Raw genomic sequence first — 22,840 nt, forward strand, 5'->3', positions numbered from 1 at the left:
CCAAGATTTTCTATAGTCTACACAAGCTACCAACTAAGCTACAGCCCATAATATTATTTAGAATAATAAAACTCTCAATATTCTGTACGCTAGAAGGTGGATCTTGGGAACTTGAAAGAAGACTCAGGGTTTAAGAGTACTGAATCTTCTTTGGAATGACTTAGGTTCAATTCCCATTACCCATATAAGAACTTACAATCTTCTGTAACTTCAGTTCCAGGGAATCCAACATATACTTCTAGCCTGCTGGAAGACACATGAAGTATAGACATAGCTATAGGCAAAATATCCATAAACATTAAATAAATAAATCAAGTTTTATAAAAGGCCAACTCTTTGGCTACAGTTTGTTTCAGAATTCTGTTCTTCGTCAGGAAATCTATATTAGTAGATATCAGTAGCATGAATGCATTTGGTGACTCAGAAGAAAGAAATGTGTCAAAATCTATACAATGTTATAAAGTAACTTGAATACTAACTGTTTCTTGACTAAGCTCATTGTAAATTGTGCAGAAAATAAGAGTAATGGAAAGAATAAAAAATAAAGTTTCCCACACGCTAGCCTTACAGCTCACCAGTTACTGTCCACTTGGTACCTTTAATTCATAGATGTGAAAAAATAGGACTCATGTGATAAGAAAAGAAATTCAGATTTCTTTTTTTTCAACTTAAATGAGTTTTATTTACTTCCCACTAACAAACCTTTATTTCCATTCATGAGAGCAGTAAGTCGACCATATTCAGCTTCCTTGCCCAGTAATTCAAAGGAAAAACTCAAAAAGATTAGTAAAGAAAAATGGAGGAATTAATACCCCCTAAATTTTTAAAAAATATGTTTAAGGTTGAAAAAATGTTTATAGTTCCTAGTAGAAAAACATTATCTGAATGAAGACCCTAATGGCAAACCACTGTAAAATGCTTCAGCTGCATTTGATGCAGAAGGGTAGGGATAGTCTTCGAAGCACCCCAGCTCTCCTGATGAGGTCAGAGGTACACTGGTTTGTATTATTGCAACATCCAGTAAGTGAGCTAAGCTGCTCTTCATTCAGCAAGGGCTCTGTTTGACATTACACTTGACCTCCAAACTTGGCTGACAATTTACTGATGAGATTCATAACCTTTGGGTTGTTCTGATATTTTGACATATTTGCTGGGTTCTAGGCCACATCCTGGAATGCCACCATGACTTCTGGATCCTGCATTGTTGCAAGAACCTCGGGGTCACTGAGGATTTCATTGAGTCCAGGCATTCCTCCCATTCCAGGCATTCCTCCAGGAAAATTACCAGGCATTCCCCCAGGAAAACCATCTGGAAAAGAGCCATACTGAGCCCCAGACTGTCTTCTGGCTTCCTCTTCCCTTTGGGCTCTTTCATGCTCTTCTCGAGCCTTCTTCACCCTTTCTATTCTTTTATCTCTCGCTCTTAGCGTTTTCGCTCATATTTTCTCCGATGCTCAGAAATTTTTTGAGCCCGAGGTTGAACCTCTTTCAGCATTGCACTGGCATCCTCGTCATAATCCAGTTTACAGGCAAGGGCTAGATCATGAGCTGCTTCTTCCCAGTGACCCAAGAGTCTCTGTGCTTTCCCTCGCCACTTGTATGGCTGAGCTGAATCAGGGTTTATTTCAATGGCTCTGTCACAGTCTCGGATAGCAGCATTTGGCTTCTGTAATTTGACGAACACACTGGCTCTCTTGGCATACAGAATAGCCAAGCGAGGATTTAGCTTGATGGCATCAGTGAACAAGTCAATTGCTTTCTGCAGCTCACCATCATTTAGGGCTTCAATGGCAGCCCCCTTCTTTTCATTTGCTTGATCCATCATCTCCTCAGTTATCTCTGCATTTTCATCTCCCATCTCTTGAGGGTTATCAGTGTCTGGCTCAATTACACCTTCATTGTCAATTTCTAGATCACTCTCCTCACTTGATGGTTCATCCTCTGTCTTATCATCTCTTTTTTCTTCCTTGACATTTTCTTCTGATTTAGTTTTGTGAGCAGCAGGTGGTACTTTACCTCCCATGCTCTCCACCCACTCCCTCAGGAAACGCATTTCCTCGGTGTGCAGGATGCTCGGATCCTGCTTACACATCTTCACAAAGGCCCGGAACTCTTTCACCTTGTGGGGATCCATGGTCGGGAGGCAGGAGGCGGGAGGCGGGAGGTGGGAGGCGAGGGGCGGCTGTGGAGGCCCAGGCGCGGTTCAACGTGACCCAGTCAGAAATTCAGATTTCTTGAATCTCAGGTAGTATTTCTAGTAATCTAGTAATACATAGGGATTTCTTTTAGTATTGAGAGTAAAAATATTTAACTATGTTTTGACTTCTTAGAAGCCAAAATGATTCTAGGCAAAGAAGGATCTACCATGGTTTGCTCTTGAGTTTGGTGTGCCTGAGATTAGTATCCATTTATTCCCACAGATTCCTTGTTGATCTATAGTATAAATGAAAATTTTAAGAACCTGTATATGTCTTTGTCTGTTAACTTGTGTCATGTGAGAGTAATTTTTACAAAGATTAATCAGTATTAAAATAGTAGAAATATATTCTTGCTAGTGTACAGAGGAGAAAACTGCATAGTTCTGAAAAGTGCAATCCACTTTTTTGGGAACAACCGTCCTCAGAGAAAATAAGTTAAGTTTTTCAGCTAACCTAGAAATATCCCTTAAAACCCCAAATCCTTTTGTTCACAAAACAAACTTCTAGTCTATAATTTGATAAACTGGATGGATTTTCCCACTAGAAAGGTTATTCTCCACAAAGACAAAGAGTACTAAATCTCTGCTCACGTATGTCTCCAATTTTACAAAAATCCATGCCAGCTTGGTGAGACAGATAGTCTCAGGAGAATAGGGTCCATTTCTACTCCTGCAGGAATTTGCTGAACAAATGGGTAATATGGCACTCGGAATGTGCAGTCAGTCCATGTAACCTTGGAGTAAGTACAATGTTGTATAGAGAAATAGTAAAAAGGGATCTCCATATGCCCAACAGTTTTACAGAAACTAAAAGGGTTTTCAATTAGTGGCATTTTCCTTTTTTTTTTTTTTCCTGAGACAGGGTTTCTCCGTAGCTTTGAAGCCTGTCCTGGAAATAGTTTTTGTAGACCAGGCTTGCCTTGAACTCAGAACTCACAGAACTCTACCTGCCTCTACCTCCCAAGTGCTAAGATTAAAGGGGTGTGCCACCACTGCCCGGTCAATTAGTGGCATCTTTTGGAAAGGCATAGAATAGTACCTTTGTAAAGGAAGTAGATCACTGGTGACATTTTCTTAGGGTTTATATCTTGTCCCTGGTCCTGTTTTACTCTTTCTGTCTCCTTTTTCACAAGATAAGCGACGTTCTCCATCATCATGTAATTCCCAAGCACATGGGGCCAAATAACCACAGACTGAAATGTCCAAAACTCTGAGCCTAGATTCATGCCCCCTGCTGTAAGATGTTTACTTAAACATTTTGGACGCTGCTATGCAACATTAATACAATGCTTGCCGGGCATGCCTTTAATTCTACCACTAGGGAGGCAGAGGCAGGTGGATCACAGTGAGTTCGAGGCCTGTTCTACAAGAACTAGTTCCAGGAGAGGCTCCAAGACTACATATAAACCCTGTGTTGAAAAACAAAACAAAAAGAATACAATGCTTTGGAACTTCTTCAAATCTTGATCTCTAGTAAAGAGTTTGTGTTATATAATATATATTTAACAAATGGGCTTGGTGGAATGACTTCTAATCTTGAATTTTATAATAGTTTCCACTGTTGTCTTCTTGGATGACTTTGAAACAAATAAAAACTCCTTTCATACACATTAATATGCCGAGCGGTTACCATATGTCAGATGTAAAATGCAGACACAAGTGGTTTGCTTTGTGTGTACACCTACCTGTCTATATAACAAATACGTGGTTGCAGGCTGAAGTGTTTGTGTGTATGTATGTGGGAGCAAGGTATACACATACCACAGCACATGTGTAGAAGGTAGAAAATAACCTGAGGCATGGTTTTCGTTCTTGCCTTTCACTTTGAGACATATTTTGTCGCTACCATATCCCCTAAGCTAACTGTCCCCCAGGCCTCTGAGGACTCTTTCTCTTCCCCACATCTTGCTTTTGGATGACTGGGATTAAAGAAGCTCACTGCAATACCCAGTTTTATGTGGATTCCTACTAGGGCCCTCATGCTTGTGTGGCATGAACACTCCCTACTGAGCCATTGACTCAGTTGTAAGCAGTTTTGATTGCTTTCTTAATTTTTAAAAGTACTTTGAATGGAGTGATGACTTAGCATAATGAAAAATATAGGATGAACACCGCTTCTTCTATATTTTTCTGTAGAAAAAACCTAAGCCCTGTTAGTTTGTATATACATATACATTTATATATCATATTGATTAATAAACATTCCTGACATTAAAGTATCAGTCCATGAGACCAATCTTCATATTGTTTGCTTAGTATTACAGACACAATAAATAAGCCATCATCTAATAAAACTCAAAATTAATCATTGAATGTGTAATGAGATTATGAAGATTCTAATATGTGAGGCAATAAAACCAATTAAGAACAAATATAATATGATGTGCTGTTTTGTACATTTACTTCAGTGCATATCATTAGTAAATATTCCATTTATTCAATTATGCTGTCAAAATAAAGCAAGAAATAGGGTTAACAAAATAATGTTGACATATACCACAGACAATAACCTAAAACTGAATATATTCAGTATTCTGATTCTATGTATATTTTAAGTGAGAGTAAATTAAAAGCATTTATTTATTATTCTGCAACTATCTACATTAGAATTTTGCTATCTTTGTCTTTTCATTTAGGGGGGATGGTAAATGGTTGTACATAATGTCTATTATACATTATATGCACAGACGTAGTTATTGTAATTTTATTTTAATGGAATTAGCATGATAGTCATGTTCCTTATTTTATAGAGGAGAAATTGAAGATAAGAGAAGGTCAATACATTTACTCATGCCACATAGGTTTTAACAATATATCCTTCATCCAGAATGTAAAGTCAGGGGTTCTAAAGCCAAACAAATATTATGCACAACATGTGAAGCAGTTCTATCCCAGGACACATTAATAGGTTTTATTTTCAATCTTATAAAGTTCATTTCAATGGTAATTTTCACATTCTCTGACATCGCATTTCTGGGTTGTCATTGTATAGGTACAGAACTATTAATCTTCTAGCGTTATTTAGATATTAAAAGTTGATTATAAACAAACAGAATATTTTAAATTTCTCATATCTGATTATATTGACAGTGCCATGAATCTGTGACCTGTTACATCCTATACCTCAAGCAAGAACAATTACTATAATTTTGCTAAATATGCCCTCTTTTATTATTTTATAAATAATACCAATCAAAATTCCCATGTCCTCCCTTCTTCCTACTTTCCTCCTGCTCCCCCACACAACCTCCCCCTTACCCTCCTTCAGTACTAAGAAAGGGCAAGGCACCCTGCCCTGTGGGAAGTCCAAGGCCGTCCCCTCTACATCCAGGCTTGGGAAGGTATGCTTCCAAAGAGAATAGAATCCCCCCCCCCAAAAAAAAGCCAGTATATGCAGTAGAGACAAATCCCAATGCCACTTTCATTGGCTTCTCAGTCTGCCCCAACTGTCAACCACATTCAGAGGGTCCAGTTTGATCCCATGCTCGTTCATTCCCAGTCCAGCTGGAGTTGGTGAGCTCCCATTAGCTTAGGCACTTTGTCTCAGTGAGTGAACAAACCCCTCATGGTCCTGACTTCCTTGCTCATATTCTTCATTTTTTTTTTATTCTTCAACTGGACCTTGGGAACTCAGTCCAGTGCTCTGATGTGAGTTTCTGTCTCCATCCATCGCCAGATGAAGTTCTATGGTGATATTCAGTCTGACTATTAGAAAAGGCCAGTTCAGGCACTCTCTCATCCACTGCCCAGGGTACTAGATGGGGTCATCCCCATGGACTCCTGGGAACCCATTCAGAGCCAAGCCTCATGCCAACCCAAAATGGCTCCCTTAATTAAGATATCCTCTTCCCTGCTCCCATATCAGCCCTTCCTCCATCTCAACCATCCCACTCCCCCAAGCTCTCCCCAATCCTCCCCTTCTCCCTTCTCTCTCCCCCTCCCCTTCCCCCCACCCCACCCCTATCCCACCCCACCCCACCCCTACCCCACCCCACCCACCCCACCGCCATGCTCCCAACATTTACCTAGTGATCTTGTCTGCTTCCAATTTCCAGGAGGATTTATATATGATTTTCTTTGGGTTATATATGGGTCTGGGTTATCTCAGTCAGGATGGTATTTTCTATTTCCATCTATTTGCATGCAAAATATACGATGTCATCGTCTTTTACCACTGAGTAGTAGTACTCTAATGTGTAGATGTGCCACACTTTTCTTTATCCATTCTTCTGTTGAGGGGCATCTAGGTGGTTTCCAGGTTCTGGCTTTTATAAATAATGATGCTATGAACATAGTTGAACAAATGCTTTTGTAGTATGATTGGGCATCTTTTAGGTATATTCCCAAAAGTGGTATTGCTGGATCATGAGTTAGATTGACTCCCAATTTTCTAAGAAACCACCACACTGATTTCCTAAGTGGCTACACAAGTTTGCATTCCCACCAGCGATGGATGAGTGTTCCCCTTGCTGCATATCTTCTCCAGCATAATCTATCATTGGTGTTTTCATTTTAGCAATACTGACAGGTGTAAGATGGTATCTCAAAGTTGTTTTGAATTGTATATCCCTGATAGCTAAGGAAGTTGAACATGTCCTTAAGTATCTTTTAATCATTTGAAATTCTTCTGTTGAGAATTCTGTTTAGGTCTGTAGCCCATTTTTAATTGGGCTATTTCGAATTTCAATGTCTATTTTACCTAATTCTTTATATATTTTGGAGATCAGACTTTTGTCTGATGTGGGGTTGGTGAAAAAAATCTCTCTTTCAAAGTTATACTTACGGAGAATGATTTTGAAATGATAATAAAGTAATAAGTTAGAGAAAAAGTAGTTCCAGGAATATAATTTTAGTATTCAAATCTTTAAATACTTAAAACAAACTCATGTTCCTGGAAGCACATGGAAAACTGGCAGCATCTGTGTCAATCTGTTAACATCAGATATTTTAAGGATTTTAGGCTTAGGTCACAGAGAAAATGTATCTTTTTGTCCTTCGAATCATGTAATTCTGCATTGTTCAATTTCTTAAAGCCTGTATCACTTCAAAATAAAAACAAATCTAACATATGTTATTTAAAATATTTTTACTAAAATCACATCTGAATTATTAAAGGGCTGTGATGTAAGATTATGGCAAATTAATGAGTCATTTTTCTATTGAGGTAACAAAACATCTTGCAAGCGACAACTTAAAGAAGAAAAATTAAACCCAATTGAGCCCATATATTTTTTGAACTTGACATTTCAGATGTATATTAGCACACACAAAGTATTTGTTGTAGTAAAAACAAAATACTAAGCAAAAGACAATAGGAGAATATAATCTCATCTTTGATAAAATGTGCAGTTTTAGTGTTTAATTTCATGAGTTCTTTGTATATTTTGGAGATCAGTCCTTTGTCTGATATGGGGTTATTGAATATCTTTTCCCATTCTGTAGGCTGCTCTTTGGTCTTATTGACTGTGTCCTTTGCTTTACAGAAGCTTCTCAGTTTCACAAGGTCCCATTTATTTATTGTTGCTCTCAGTGTCTGTGCTACCAGAATTATATTTAGGAAGTGGACTCCTGTGTCCATTCCTTGAAGACAACTACCCAATTTCTCTTCTATCAGGTTCAGTGTGGTCAGATTTATATTGAGGTCTTTAATAATTTGGACTTGAATTTTGTGCATGGGGATAAATATGGATCTATTTTCATTCTTCTACCTGTTAATATCTAGTTATGCCAGCACTATTAGTTGAAGATACTTTTTTATCCATTGTATAATTTTAGCTTCTTTATCAAAAATCAGGTATTCATAGGTATGTGGATTAATATCTGGGTCTTTGGTTCAATTTTGTTGGTCAACCTCTATGTTTTTATGCCAGTACCAACCTGTTTTCATTACTGTAGCTCTGTAATACAGAGTGGATCATTCTCTCTTGTCCAGGTGGCAATCTTTTACTTATCTTTTATTCCCTGGTTCACAAGCTTCAGAACAAGCTCCCCTCTGAAGTATTCAACACTATCAAGGAGAGAACCAGAGTGTTTACGGTTTTCAGCTACCAATAAATCTCATAATATTTTGGTTTCATAGGTTCCGCTAACCTCTGGTGCATGGGATACTAATTTTTATAATGCTTACAGAGTATGCAAGAAGACGGAAAATTATCTGTGTCTTAGAATATGTTCCATTCATCCTTCTGTCTGTTTTTATGCCAACACCAGACTATTTTCAGTACTGTAGCTCTGTAGTAGAATTTGAAGTCAGGGATTGTGATGACTCCAGAAGTTCCTTTATTGTACAGGAATTTTGGCTATCCTGGGTTGTTTTTTTTTGTTTTTGTTTTTCCATATGAAGTTGTGTACTGTCCTTTCAAGGTCTGTGAAGAATTTTTCTGGGATTTTGATGGACATTGCATTGAATTCATATATTGATTTGGTAAGATTGTCATTTTTACTATGTTAATTCTACCTACCCAAGGGCATGGAAGATCTTTCTACCTTCTAGTGTCTTCTTCAATTACTTTTTTCAAAGATTTAAAGTTTTTGTTACATAGATCGTTCACTTGTTTGCCTAGAATTACTCTAAGATATTTTATTCTATTTGTGAATAGTGTGGAAAGTGATGCTTCTCTGATTTCTTTCCCAGCCCATTTATCATCTGTGTAAATGAGGGCTACTGATTTGTTTGAGTTAATTTTGTATCCTGCTACATTACTGAACGTGAAAAGCTTCTGTAAAGCAACAGACATGGTAAGCAAGACAAAACCGCAGCCTACAAAATGGGAAAAGATATTCACCAATGATACATCAGACATAGGACAGATCTCCAAAATATATAAAGAACTCAAGAAATTGGTCATTAAAAGAACAAATAATCCAGAAAAAGAAAAGAGTACAGACCTAAGTAGAGAACTCTCAAAAGAGGAATCTAAAATTGCTGAAAAACACTTAAGGAAATGCTCAACATCCTTAGCATGAAAGAAATGTAAATCAAAACTTCTCTGATATTCCATCTTAGACATGCAAGAATAGCCAAGATCAAAAACAGTGATGACAACTTATGCTAGAGCGAGTGTACATTGCTTGCAGTAGTGCAAGCTGGTACATCCCTTTTGGATATCAGTTTGACAATTTCTCAAAAAATTAGGAAACAACCTTCCTAAAGACACAGCAATACCCACTTTATGGTATATACCCAAAAGATGCTCAATCGTACTACAAAGACATGTGCTCAACGATGTTCATAGCAGCATTGTTTGTCATATCCAGAACCTGGAAACAACCTAAATGCCTCTCAGCTGATGAATAGATAAGGAAAATATAGTACATTTGCACAATGGAGTACTACACAGCAGAAGAAGATAATGATATCTTGAAATTTGTAGGCAAATGGATGTATCTAGAAAACATCATATTGAGTGAGGAAACCCAGACCCAGAAAGAAAAATATCATATGTATTCACTCTTAAGTGGTTTTTATACTCAAAGCAAAGAAAAACCAGCCTAGTATTCACAATCGATGTATCTAGAAAACATCATATTGAGTGAGGAAACCCAGACCCAGAAAAAAAATATCATATGTATTCACTCTTAAGTGGTTTTTATACTCAAAGCAAAGAAAAACCAGCCTAGTATTCACAATCCCAGAGAACATAGACAACAATGAGGACCTAGGAGAGATATACATAAATCTCATCTACTTGGGAACTAGAAAAAGACGAGATCTCCTGAGTAAACTGCAAGCATGGAGACCATGGGAGAGGGTAGAAGGGGAGGAGAGGGAAATGGAAGGGGGAAGAAAAATTTATAACTCAATAATATTCATTAAAAACAGTAGTAAAAAAGAAATAAAAATATACCCTTCCCCACAAAAAAGAAAAACAAGTCAAACATGTGCAAGGAGATAGACAGATTTGACTGGAAATTCATTGACATGTCTAAACCTTTATAATAATGTTGTCTTCGTAGCTTCCATTTCACTCTTTGGAAATTAAATTTTGTATGTGTGTGTATGAGAGAGAGAAAGGGAAAGAGAAAGTATTGTGTATGTGTTTGTGTGTGCTGTGTATGACACTGTGTGTGTGCATGTGTGTGTGTGTGTGCCCTTGGTAGAATACAGAGGCCAGAAGAGACAGTCAGTGCCGTGCTCTATCATCTCTATCATGCTTTACTTCTTTTGGCATGGTCTCTAACTGTACCTGGAACTAACCTGGCAACAAACAAGCCTCAGTGATCCTCTAATCTTTGCTTCCTTCTCATACTTCTCAGCAGCTGACGTTCCAGGCACCTGCACAAGAATGGCTGGAGTTCCGAAACTTTGAATGCATATCTTTCTACTTGTGCTGCAAGCATGCTTGCCCACTGAGTCAGCTCCTCTGTCTCCAATTTTACTCAAATAATTTTTTATTATATTTCCATTTAGTGGCTGCATAAGTGTTAGTTTTCTCTAAGAACAAAGGGGAAGCCGTTTGATTCACCATCATATCAAGACTCATTTATTTTGTATTAATCTTTAAATTTGTTGTAAATATAAAATGTAAAATTTTATGCAACTCATAACTAATGAGGAACTATGATGTTAATAATAGTTTCAAGAACATTTGATGAAATGAGTATTTATAGACAGTATAATCAAGGAATATTAGGCTAATAACACTGGATTGAATTCAGTCCTGATTAATATCCAATAAGAAAGGAGATCTTAATCCTATATATTTACTACTGATTGAGACTCCATACACTTCTGTGAGACATGCATTTGCAATTTAGTGTCTATTCCCTATGTGTTGGTTATTTTTAACAATGAACAATAAGTATATATTTAAACTATATACACATGCTGGAAAGATGGTTCAATGAATAAGGGTACCCACTGCCAAAGTTCACATTTTGAAATTGATCTTCAGAACCTGCCTGTTAGAAGGAAAAAACTGAATTCCACGAGCTTGCCTCTGAGTTTTCTTTTTACACTGTAGCAGGTGTATACATGTAAACACACAACACATACACTCATTACTAAATAAATAATAAATTAATTTATACATAAAATGTAAAAGGAATGCAAATTTATGAATATCAATCTTTGTGAGGCTATCATGACTCATAAATGATGTTGTAAATACATCATATTTTTATTTCACATCAAAATTTGTGATACTATCACAAGAAATTTTTACCACCACCCAAAAAATGTTTCTCAAAAGCTTGAAAGAACAAATTTCAAAGTTTAGAGAATATAGTATTTCTGTACTGTATTTTTCTTATTTACAATGAAAGAATTACATGTTGTACATCATCTGGAAAACAAAGGACTTTATCTGTTTCAAAAAGCTTAAGCCTATTAATTGGTAAATGTCATTTTTTTCTTGTTGTCCTTGTCTTTCTTTTTTTAATGTTTTCCAAAGACTATTTTTTTTTTGTTTTATTCTGGATTTGCTTTAGCTAATAACATCCATTTTCCATTCATGCACCCAATTTTAACAAATGTTCACTTGTATAAAACTTAGATGTCTAATTCTGTAATGTGGAAGGCCTGTGGGAAGCTCATTAACATGTATGGTATTAGCTTATTCATGCTCCATTTGCACACCTAGTTTCCTGGGTCTTACATTGTCTGCATACGGTTATCTGTGCTTTTCCTTCCTAAGCCCTCAATTTCCCTGCCTCTTACAGCATTTACACATCCCACAGGATTTCAACTCGGCAATATGCTACATTTCCTTCCTTTATTATGCTTCTACCTGTAGAACCAAGATGGCCTAGAGCATTTCAAAATCAGCAGTGGGTTATAGAAATTATTTTTTTGTTTTACATTTTGTCAATGGCACAGAGCCTCCTGCTTGTTTTCCATTGTCATGAATTCACAGTACCTGTCTTTTTAGGGTGACCAGAACTGTGGTCATGGTAACATATAGGTGGAAATTAACTCTTTTGCTAGGACTTCACACCATACTTATGTCCATAGACTTTATTGATGGCTGCAAGTATCCAGTGAAGTGGACAGGGATAAAATAATTGTTAGTCTAGATCCTTACAGAGAACATCTCCCTTCAGATTGTGTAGTGCATCAAAAAAAATACAATAGAAATTATGCAAATTGGAATGACACTGAAAATTTTAATAGTGATAAAGAAGCCTGTAAGTTGGAAAATAAATATCTCAGTCATTTGTTCATTAAGAAAAATTTGTCATCGCTGATACAAAAAGCCATGTAATTAAAATCAAGACAGGAACCATTTCTAGCTTTTGAGCCTAAAACATTCTAATGCTATTGTTTTTCTTTGTTGTTGCTAAATATTGAACCCAGAGCCTAAATCAAATATCTACATACTCTATTATAATTGTGTATTTAGTGTGCATGATGGATGTAGCACTTTCACAATTCAGTTTATGTGTGTGAAAGTTAGAGAACAATTACTTCAACTATAGGTGAACAAGAGATGTAAGTCAGGTCATCAAGCTCAGCTTGAGATGCCTTTAACACCTGAGTCAATCTTGCTGGCCCTTATGGGTTCTCTTATTGAGCAATATATCCAGCCTTATATGTGTACAGAGATATATGCAGAGAGAAGATGTTTCCTCCAAGTAACTATGAAATTTTCATTAGTCTGAAACATATTTAAATACTGCAATGGAATTCAAAAACTGAGGATGAATGAATAACTAAATACAACCAACAGGATACTGGGTTGAGATAAGAGACACTAATGAAAATAGCTTAAATTCAAAGAATGACACAAACTTACTTAATTATGTAGGAAAATATATAAGTGTATACACAATAATGAGAAAACAGAGGCAAAAGAATTGGAAAACAGAATGAAAGGAATATATATCTCTCCATTCCAACAGTTCACAGGAATGCAATATGCTTAAGCAAGATTTATAAGTTTAACAAAGTTTTACAGGTAAAATTTAAATTCATCTCCCCTTTTCTTTGCTACAATAAAATGGTGAACAGTTGATTACCATAAATAAATCTTTCAAATACTTGGAAACTGTTAAGTATCCTCTTAGCTCCCTTTCTGTAATATAAAATTACTTGCAAACTAACTTATGAATCATGCACTTACCTCCAGAAGAAGCACAGTTCGTAAATTAGCAAGTCCCTTAGAGGAATAAACTCATGTGTTCTTTAAAATATACACTTCACTTTCCATTTATACAACATTTTTCTGCCAAAGTGCATGGAGAGCCTCGCATATATCATTCTAATAGTGGTACTTTGTTTACATTGAACATCTTGATAAGAAGAATACAAACAGATCTGAAAACAAATTCACACTTTACAACTGTTCTCAGACATGGAGAACATCACTGAATTTAACAAGTCTTAGTGTTTTCTTTTGCAGAGCTCATGGATCAAAATTTAGGGCAATTCCCACAGCGGGAAGTAGGAGAGGAAAGCAGAAGAAATGGGAAGAAGACATTAAATAAAGGAAATGTGGTTTTTTTATAGAAAAATTTTTCTTATTTGTGTGTGCATGTGTATGTCCTTGCACATGATAGTGCATTGTGTATGTGTTCATGAGTATGTGTGTAGCTGAGATTCACACAACACACTTATTGGTCAAATACAAGTCAAGCATTCTACCACTGCAGTAAAACCCAGTGTAATATTAGAATCATTTATCTTTCTCTTTCAGTTTCTTCCCTGTTGGTTTTCATGCTCTCAAAAATATCCTAATATGGAGTTCAGGCTCCCTGACAGTTCATAGCCCATCATATCTGTTTCCTGCATCAATACGACTTAGGATGCCTTCTCCAGCTCTTGGTGATCTTTGTTTGGCTAAACATGTTGTATTATCTAGTTTTCATTTATCTAGTTCCCATCAAAAAATCCAGTTTAGTAGTCACCTGTCAATAACTTTCCTCTTTCCCTAAGCCTCTCAGCATGGCCCCCAGTGGGATCTTTTATTTTCAAAAATAACATTCTCCCTTCTATTTTTCATAGGGGGTCTCATTTACCATAATAAATTTTAGTTTTACCAATTATTGGGCAATTCAAGGAAGATCATTGGAACAAATACAAAGAGGATCTTTCCATGCAGACAAATGTCTGACTTAAATAATTTACTACGGTTCCATTTGTTATCTACCAAATCTAGTAGGATATTTACTTTGTATTTAAGAGTGCATATGAGTAGATTTACCATCCAACATGATTTGTCTATCTTCAGATCCCTGACCTCAATCACATTTTAAAGGCTTTTTGACAACCTAAAGACACAATTTAAAACAATATAGATAACTAAAAGAGTGTGAGCTGGGAGAGCAAGAGGATTATGATTCTAAAAATCTACTGCTCATGTACTGGAAAATTCATTTAGGACCAATTTTAGTCATATATGTAAGTTTAAAAAGACAAGAAATATTTTGTAGTGATTTATTCCTTTGAGCTGAGAATGGACTCCATAAATGCAAAGACAATACTGAAAATCCCACCAGAATTGAAATGCCATTTTGACTTGATGCCTGTAAATCTCTTCTATTCTAATGACATTTTTGTCATTTACCTCTGGGTTGCAACTGACTGACTAAGGAAAACCCAACAAATTCCGTGTTCCCAAAGAAAAATAAAGGAATTCTTTTCCTTTTTCTTACACCAAAACTTTCCTTTAAAATTGTTCACAGCAAAAACACACAGACATTTTTTGTTCTCTGTTTTCAGAAATTTCTTTTCTATTTCCTTAGAGTGATTTGTCTATCTAAGTTGCACAAGATTCTTTGCTTACATTAATGTTTTATGATAGTATTTGTTGGAGTTTCTCCTTTCATTAGAATCCATTGGCTACTTCAAAGCCCTATAAATTCCTAAATGGCAAAATTATTGGCAAAATTAAGTGCCAAATATAAATTAATACTTAAAACTTTAGTTTTAATTTTAATTAAAATTCAGTTCATAGATATACCTGTTTGCATTTGCCAAAGTGTAAAATCCATGATAAAGTGCTCACCTAGCACAAAGGCTTTATTTTCAGTACCACATGAGTACATGTGAACACGCATACTACAATGAAAGTGATTAGACAAACACTACCAGTTTTTTTCCTAGTTTCCTTTCTATTGCTATGCTAAAACACCTTGACAAAAAGCAAAGTAGGGTAGAAAGAGTGTATTTTAACTCACAATTCTGGGTTACAATAATCATAGTAGGAAAGCCAAGGTCAAAGTGGCTGTAACTTAAAACAACACCCACAACCTATCCACATTCAGTGACAGAGAGAACTGAATGCATACACGTTCCCTGTTCTTGGCTCACTTTCTCCACTCTTATGCAGTCCAGGGACCTGAGTCTAGGTGATGGTGTTGCTGGGAGTGGACTGAGTTTTTGCACTGTAATTATTGTAATCAAGAAAATGCCCAGTGAACATGATCACAAGCCAAGCTATTGCAAGCAATCCCTCACTGAAATTCTTTCCATGTGATTCTACATGCCGTCAAGCTGAGAATGAAAACGACCCATCGTTGCATCTACCAAAACAATCAGCAAATGATTCCACATAATTAAGTGTGTGGATAAACACCTAACTCCCAGGGAGATTGAAATTTTGAAATTTTAATAACCTGTTTCAATATTTGATTCCAACTGATGTCAACAAAATCTAAATGTATTGATACTAGTTTATTTTTAAGATGATCAGTTCAATTCAAAAGTTATATTTTACATATTTATTCCTCTTACATTTCTAGAAATTCACAATCTTTAAAAATAAATTTTCTTTTGTTTTTAGTATGTGTGTGTGTGTGTGTGTTTGTATATATTCACACTAAGTTTCAAGTACCTGTAAAAGCCAAAAAAAAAAAAAAAGAGTCAGATTTACTGGAGCTGGAGCTACACAGGGTCATGAGCCATGTGACATGAGAGCTGGGAAGGAAACATTCATCTGATGCAAGATCAGCAAATGTTCTCAGCTGCTGAGCGAGTTCTTCAGCTTCAAATTCACAATATTTTAGGAAGAATATGAATATGTGTATCAGGAGAGCAAAAATGTCTCCAGGAAATGGTGATTTGCTTGCTTATAACTTTTTCTGGACACATTATTATCAGTGAGTACCATGGTTTATACCCAAGAGGCCAGCACAGGATTAGTTAAAACGTCATATCATAGCAGTATAAAGAATTCTCATAATCTAAATAATACATGTCCTCTAGGGATTTTTCCAAGCTTTTAGGAGCCAAATACTCTTACCAGTGTTAAGGGTGCATTCTCTGACAGGAAGTTGGAACCAGAACTGTGTGTCATCTTTGATTTCATATTTTAGCAGTTATAAGTGTTAGCAAATTTAGTTAGTCACAAGATCATAATATTTGACTACTTAGGCCCTGTGTTTTAAAATGTTAGCTATGCTCAAGTTAGTTTAACCCTTGTTTCTCCTCTTGATGATTATACCAATTCTTGGATTCCTATATGTGCATCCTGTTATTCATTTTATTCTTCTACATGCAATGTTGAATACCAATTTCCTAACTGTATAAATATGATGAAAGGTATTTTTCTTCAAGGTTAATAAAAGTCTTCATCCTGAAACTTTTAATATTCAGAAGAATCTCCATGGTATATACATTTATATTTAACGTTTACTATATTCATTTTATACCTTATATTAATAGGTTAATCACCACACTATGAAAACACGTTACTAGTATCATCTTCATCTTCCACCTGAAAACTTCAATTTTTATACATATTTGAAACCTTAGTTACTACCAATTACTCATTTTAATGATATCTTGTCTTTCACTGATTTTTTTTAAGTAGGGTCATCAAATAAATAATAAGTTTTCCTAATTTCATTAATACTCAAAGGTTTTGTTTCCTCTTGTCAATATCTGTTTTTAGTTTGTAGTTTTTGATATTTAATTTAACCTGTTTTCACTTTGCATTTGTACAGTTATGTCATTCCATTTATTAAATCTTGGCGCCACTATGAACAAGATAGTAAGACAATGTTTGCTATTTGAGAAATGATTGTGTTTAATGGGTTTATTCCTAAGTCATTATGAAATTTACATGGAAAACATGGAAAAATAAGACTTGCAATGGTCAGGCAATTATTTGGAAGTTAGGCAAGAGCATGCCACTTGAAATTAATTTATGCCCCAGTGAATGATGATCACACACTGCACAAATAAGGTACATTTGTTTCTCCTCTTGGGTTTTCAATAGTTCCCTAGACAAATAAAAGGAGGTTAAGTTTGGAAAACACATTGACATACAATACAAATTCTTCAGGAAAAAAGGGGGGGCACACATTATAACCACTGTAATTTGGCTCAAAATCAAAGCCACCTTCACCTCTGTGGTTCAGAAGTGCTATAAATAATGCCTTGAAAAGAGCACAACAATTACACATGCATTAGTGTATGTGTCTTGCAAAGTACATGTGTAGTTTCTCATCTCTGTGGTTTGTATAACACACTTCGTTTTGAACTCTGTTATGACAGAGGACACCAACCCACTAGAGCATTCAGGGAGGCACCTTCTCCTTGGAGCTCAACATTGCCTTACAAACCGCTTTAAAACATTTCTGGAAGTAATCAATCATTAATTAAAGATGACTCCTTATTACAAAAGCTTGAATGTACTTGAAATATCTGAGAAAGCCTTGAAGTTATGAATATATAAAACCTCAAAGGTAGTCATTTTATAAATAAAAACCATTAAATTTTAATCAAAAGAAGATTCCTTCAATGTAAGCTTCTAAATGTTTAATATCCGATATTCAGGGAAAGGTTTGCTCTTTTTCATGGCCTTATCCTTGAAACCTTGTTCATTCTATTTGCCTTAATCTCAGAAACCCCTCCAGTCTATGTATTTGTTTGACTATGAGACTTAGAGTTTTTTCATACTATCCAGTTGACTTAGAAAAAACAAAATGAAGCATCCTAGTCATTGTTTTTTTTTCTTTTAAATTTATATTATTTTCAAATTATTTTTAAGATTCATGCTTCTAATGGAATATTTTGAAATGAATCTTAATGGGCATTAAAGGTTTTAAGATTTTCTACAAATCTCTGGAAGAAATCACTAAATTTGGCATGACTGTTTATTTTGTAAGAATAAAATCATATTTGTTTAATATTTTCAGAAAAAAACTCATTTTAGTACTCAAAGGTAGATAGTTATTTATATAATTTGTATTAAAATGTGTTTTAAGTCATGATTTTGGTAGTAATTTTGTATTTAAAACTATTTTTTATAAAATTATTTTAAGGAAGTCCAAGGAACCCCCACCTCCATCCAGGTCTAGTAAGTTGAGCATCCAAACTGCCTAGGCTCCCACAAAGCCAGTGCGTGCAGTAGGATCAGAAACCCATTGCCATTGTTCTTGAGTTCTCAGTAGTCCTCATTGTCCGCTATGTTCAGAGAGTCCTGATTGCTTTTCGGGCTGGGGGGGAGACTTAATTGGGGGAGGGGGAGGGAAATGGGAGGCGGTGGTGGGGAAGAGACAGAAATCTTTAATAAATACATAAATTTTAAAAAAAAATTATTTTAAGGATATGTGTTTATTAATTTTCATCATGTGTATGTGTGTCTTCCCATAAGTATCTGCATGACTATATGAGTGCAGGTACCTGAAGAGGTGAGATTGTGCTCGTCCCCTGAAAACTCTGACATGAGTGCTAAGAACTGAACTCTGGTTTTCTAGGAAATAACACTTCTATCCATAACCTTTCTCTTCAGCCCTGAGTAAAATTTTTTTAGAAATATTTATTATTATTTATTTAAGTTAATTGAAAGATAAATGATGAAATAAGTCTATACAGCTTTTTATAGTTTTTTTGTTATATACATTTGCTATATGATGTCTGAGGTTTTCTGTCCTGCCTGTTCCTGCAGCTGTTAAGTCCCAAAGAAATCACACAGAAGTCTACATTAGTTACAAACCAATTGGCCCATTAGCTCAGGCTTCTTATTTACTAATTCTTATAACTTACATTAGCCCATAATTCTTCTCTGAGTTAACCACTGGCTCAGTACCTTTTTCGGTGAGGCAGTCACATTTTGTTTCCTCTGTGTCTGGTTTATGACTACAGACTACAGAATTCTCTTTCCAGAATTCTCCTGTTCTCATTGCCCCATCTCTACTGCCTGCATGGTCGCCCAGCCTATACTTTCTACCTGGCTACCATCCAATCAGCATTTTATTAAACAAGTACAAGAAACAAATGTTTACAGGATAAAACCATTGTCCCACAGGAGCTATAATTGCATGGCAAATAACTGATCTGTTATACAGATTATTTATTTTTAGGTGTTCATAAGATGTTCATAATACAGAAAAAACTGAAATAACCCAAACAATAAAAAGAAGAAAAATAATTTTTGTAGTACTGTAGTTTAAACCTGAGACTTCCTAAATTCTAATCAACCTCTTTAGCACTGAGTTTTTCCCAGTTGAAACAAAATTGCTTTAAATAAAGTTTTATAGCAGCACATTCTATACTTATCATAGACACACAACTAATATAGTTGTAAGTAACTCTAGGGTTTTTTAAGCTGCTAACTATATTGTTATCCAATAAATAAAACTTATTTTTAGTGATCAAGCATTTTCTTTAAATAGGTAACTAAGAACAAATAGCCTAATTATCTTTGAAAGTGAATGGAAGCATTCAGTCCTAAAGCAAAATCAGCTACACATAAGAACTCTATTATTGCTGGTAAAGTAATTTGCCCCAGGGCAAAGTTTAGCTCTTGAGAAACTCAGGTCTATAGATACTGACAAAGACAAACAAATGGATGGGAGCAAGAATTGGTTTTGGATGATGATGATGATTATTATTATTATTTTTTAAATTGTGTTTGGATTATTAGAGATAAGTAATCTATGAACCCATAAAATACTGAAGGGTATAATGAAGGTTTATCACAAAGAACTCTAGCTTACCACAATATAGATACTTCTGCGCTCAGAATTCTGGGACTGTGTGTAGTAAGTGATTAATATAAAGATTCTTTTGAACAGAATAAAGGATCTGGCAAGAAATAGTTTCCTGTAGCATTAATACTTCCAGCCACCAGCAAAAGGAATCAGAAATCAGTGGAGAAATGACTGATGTCAAGACTGAGATGGGGAAGATAATAAATGGACATATGATACACTGTAGAAACAGAGAAAAACAAAAACAACTAAAAATAAAACCAAAACTAAATGAAACGTAAATAAAGAAGGTAATGACCAAAGGATAAGGTAGCTAACTAGAAGATAAAACACCCTCTACTTACCATATGAGCAATAAAAATATAGTGTTAAATTATGATATAAAGTGTGGAAAACAAACTAATATATAAGTGAATGAATGGGCATCTACTGTACAGAGAATTTCCAAATATTCTAACAAGACACTCCCCACTAAAGGACACAGGATGTAACTTTACCCTCTTTATGCTTTATGGATTATGAAAAGGGGGAACAATCTCAACTTACAGTGAAGAAACCTGAAACACAGATGGCCACCTGCCGCGTGCACACCTACAGTGACATCACAGTAAGAACCTATACTTTTTCATTTGAGAGAAACAGTAATTTGCTGCAAAGGTATTTCTTCTGAAGGCATCTGAAGTTAGTCACAAATATAATATTTATCTCATTTGTTCATTCTAGATTTTAAACATAATCACATCTAGATATAAAAATGGTATGAAAGTAAAAAACAAGAACAGTGAAGGAAGAGAACAGGTAGGAGCAGGCTGCGGAGAAATTTGGGACAGGGTGAATATAGTCACTCTAAATAGTAGACTTAAATGAACATGGCACTGCCAAGCCCATCAGCACACACAAGAATATATAACAATTATTTTAAAAGAGTTGGAGAAATAATGCAGTTGGCAAAATGTCTGCCATACCTTGAGCTTGAATCCCTAACACCCATGTAGAATCCAAGTATGGTGTGCACCGATAAACCGCATCAGAAGAGGTGCAATGACAAGAAGACCTCAGTAACTACTAGTCATTCATCCTAACCGAATAAATGAGCTCCAGCTTCAGCGAGAGACAGTCTTAAAAAGGAGGTGAAGAATAGTAGAGGAAGATGTCAGACTTTGATCTCTGGTTTACACACAAATACACACACACAAACTTACAGGCATGTGTACACAAATGAATACACATATACATATACACAGATTCACAACTTCTAAAACAATAAAGGAAAACTAATAATACTTATATTATTAAATACTTAAATTATTAAATATGAAAATATTTATATAAAATGTTCAATCAATAATCTTTAAATTTACCAGAAAAGAAAAATATAAAATTTCCAAAAAGTAGAGAAACTTCAGAAAAGACAATGACAAAGTGTATTGTGGAATCCTGGATGAAAGAGAAAGATGTAAGATAACAAAGAGGTCACAATAATATAAAAAACACTCACAAGTGAGTATGGGAATTGTGTATAAAACATGAGAACTCTGTATTAAACTAAATATCTAAAAGAACTTTAAACAAAAACTTATTGAACATTAATGATAAGCTAGCAATGACCTGTTTATTGATTCTTGCATTGTTCACAAGAATGTCTCAGAACTGAGACAAGATTTTTCTGCTAGCTATGCAAAACTTAAACCACTCAGCTCCCCCAACAAAGCCCCAATATCCACATTAATAGGACGGAAATGGTAATACTTCTGAAATAAATATTTTAAGTGTAAAACAAGACAATCCAATTCAAAAATTTCATATTAAAACTTAGATTTAGTCGGATCATCTTTTTTGTATACATTTTGTCAGTGTGTGTGTGTGTGTGTGTGTGTGTGTGTGTGTATTCCCTGAATGCATGTTCAGTGCAGAGGAAGTCAAAAGAGGGCACTAAGCATCACAGAGCTGGAATTATGGATGTGAACCATATGATGGCTGTGAACACTATGTGGATGCTAAGAATTGAACCCAGGTCCTCTACAAGAGCAGTAAATGCAGTTAACCACTGAGCCATCTCTCCAAACCCAAAAGAAAATTCAAAAATAAGCACTATAGACAATTTGAAAGCCTTAATTCCAGGGAATAATACTGTTTATCATAGTTAAATATTTGTTAATAACAATATGAGAGCATATAATGTTGATGGAGGTGTGGAGAATTAGCAGAGTCTAATAGTAAAAGGCTCTCCACACATTTCCAGCAATTCTCACAGTGTAGTCTGATTTTCACAGTGATCTCACACGACATGCAGTTAAGAACTACTAAGGCTAAATGAACGTTAGTGGGTTTTAACAATCCCATTTCTGTTTGGGAGGATAAACAGCCTAATTAGTGAGTTTCTGCAATGACTAATTTGCTTCTTCTGGAAATTTAGGTTAAAGGACTCACTTAGCGGATTTTACCCACACAAAGGAAACTATTTTTTCCTTTCTGATAAATTGAGTAACTCGAAGGTCATAATAGTGCCATGTATCACAAGTTCCTTCTCCAGCCTCATGGTGCCTGAGGGCACTCGTTCCAATGTGATCTGTCAGCTTCTACCTAGTAGATTAAGTACTTACTTGTAATATATTAATGGCTTCATTTTTAGATTTTGCTTTCTTCCAAATAGCACTAAGAAATTGATTGCCAGCTCACTAAGTTGAGAATGGAAGCAGATTGCTGAGCATGAATTACGATCACAAAATTAGCATCAAGATTGCAGATTTGAATATGATAAATAAG

General features: G+C 35.4%; 1 pseudogene; it reads right to left on the reverse strand.

Annotated features, from left to right (window-relative positions):
* Positions 1 to 865: 865 nt before the first annotated feature.
* LOC142856204 (hsc70-interacting protein-like) lies at positions 866 to 2,155 on the reverse strand (annotated as a pseudogene).
* Positions 2,156 to 22,840: the final 20,685 nt, after the last annotated feature.

This window comes from Microtus pennsylvanicus, chromosome 8 (genome assembly GCF_037038515.1).
Source record: "Microtus pennsylvanicus isolate mMicPen1 chromosome 8, mMicPen1.hap1, whole genome shotgun sequence".
Lineage (NCBI taxonomy): Eukaryota > Metazoa > Chordata > Mammalia > Rodentia > Cricetidae > Microtus > Microtus pennsylvanicus.